This window comes from Psilocybe cubensis, chromosome 7 (genome assembly GCF_017499595.1).
Source record: "Psilocybe cubensis strain MGC-MH-2018 chromosome 7, whole genome shotgun sequence".
Taxonomy (NCBI): domain Eukaryota; kingdom Fungi; phylum Basidiomycota; class Agaricomycetes; order Agaricales; family Agrocybaceae; genus Psilocybe; species Psilocybe cubensis.
In genome coordinates this window covers 161,896-163,664 of record NC_063005.1, presented here as the reverse complement: position 1 = coordinate 163,664, position 1,769 = coordinate 161,896, and the positions used below count along the sequence as shown (strand labels likewise).

Below are 1,769 nucleotides of genomic sequence, written 5' to 3'. Positions count from 1 at the left end.
TTGGACCACTTACTCCCTACACATATATGTAAGGGGAAAGAAACTTATATATTGGCATTAAATGTGCAAACGGACAGCCATACTCCCCGCATAATACCTCAACTTTTGCCCGAAGATATAGAGTTGTCAAGATGAATATCATGCGTGCCGTCCTTGCCGTACAAGTGTGGGAACTCAGCTTTCGTCCCGCTTTGCAGTGGAATTGCTACTTGTAAAGGATGTAGGACGACCTTTGCAAGGTTAGAAAACTCTTTAGAAGTATTAATTTATACTCTTGAGCAGTGAAAACGTGTGTGTAGGCTATAAAGTGAAATCCATTGCAGAGTTTTACCCGCAATCTCAACTTTAGGCCTTAGCACGGTGACTAGGAGTGGCTAAAATACTCGTCAAAAGCTATAGAGACGTGATACTTTCGTAATCAGGCTTAATACAGACAGATAACCACTTCTATCAGATATGTGAATCTTTTTTCATTGCTCAATTAGTGTGTGTTGACAGGAACAGGCAATGTACTGTTATTTGTCTCCTCATTTGCCGATATTTGCCGAATTCTCACGATGTCCAGCAAGCACGGCATAGGCACATGCCGAAAAACGACTATATATCTTCGGGAGGAAGAAAGGCAAAAGAAAGGTCAAATCACTCATACGGGGAACCTGCAAACATATGTGAGGAAGAAAAATATGTATGAAAGGGTGTGTTTGAACTCTCCAAGGGATTGTGCTTTGTATATGTGGGCACCAAAACCATATGTATGGTACTCAAAGTTGTATCTGATGGTGCAACCTGTAAATGTATGGACACTGGATCTATATGTTCGGCAATCTCTTTTCTATCCGCGGAAATAAGAGCAAATACTTATCGGAGCCTTACTTCTGAGATTTCTATGTATGGAACAAAAAGTTTATAGATTGGTATTAAATGTGCAAACGGACAGCCATACACTCTCCCCTATACACTCCCACACACAAATACCAGGCACACCGGATGTTCAGAAAAACTCATAAAGTATGTGGTGAGGTTCCCAGACAAACACCAAGCATTCTCCGGCATCTTTGACGAGTGATCTGACCCAGGACCGCAAACACCCCATGAACATGGACCGGATGCCTTAGGGCAGTAAATAATGGATTTGTCACGTCTGAATAACTTTATGTTCACCAGTGTAATGTAATAAGATATGAACTATTTACAGGAGATTATTTTGCGTGAGTAGGAGTGTCGGAAGTCTTTTACTCGGCATACCTATGTGCCGGTCAGTATTTGGTAATTGTCTGTGCACCTTTCTCTTCCTTCTTCCCACGAGCTTTATGACCCGTCGCCTACGCGCCGTGGGGTGAGCAAAGCGAACACGCGTCTTTCTTCGCTGACGACCAACAGTTCATTGTGTAAACCACTAAAAAGATGACCGAGGTAGGGGTCGAACCTACAATCTCCTGATTACGTAAGCAGGGAGTCGCGGTGAATTCAATCGTAGTCAGACGCGATGCCATTTCGCCACACGGCCATGCCTGCTTAGCCGTACCATTGCTATGTCAGGAGCGTTAAGCTCAACATCAACTTATAAACATTCTCCGCTAGTCGGCTATCGCTGCAAGTGTTTTGGAAACTTAAAAGTAAGCATTTCGTCGTTCCTCAGGTGGCCGTAAGATGGCTACGAGTTCATCCTAGTTCATCTGATCATCTGAACTTCTGATGATCCCGCCGAGCTCAAGCTTGAAGCAAATCAGCAGGTCATTGGATAAGCCTTAAGAAGAGCCATATTAGTA

General features: G+C 43.4%; 1 non-coding gene across 1 annotated transcript; it reads right to left on the bottom strand.

The window, feature by feature from the left end:
- Window positions 1–1,405: 1,405 nt before the first annotated feature.
- On the bottom strand, window positions 1,406–1,507 carry JR316_0007609. Its single transcript has one exon. It is a non-coding gene; the product is annotated as a tRNA-Arg (tRNA).
- Window positions 1,508–1,769: the final 262 nt, after the last annotated feature.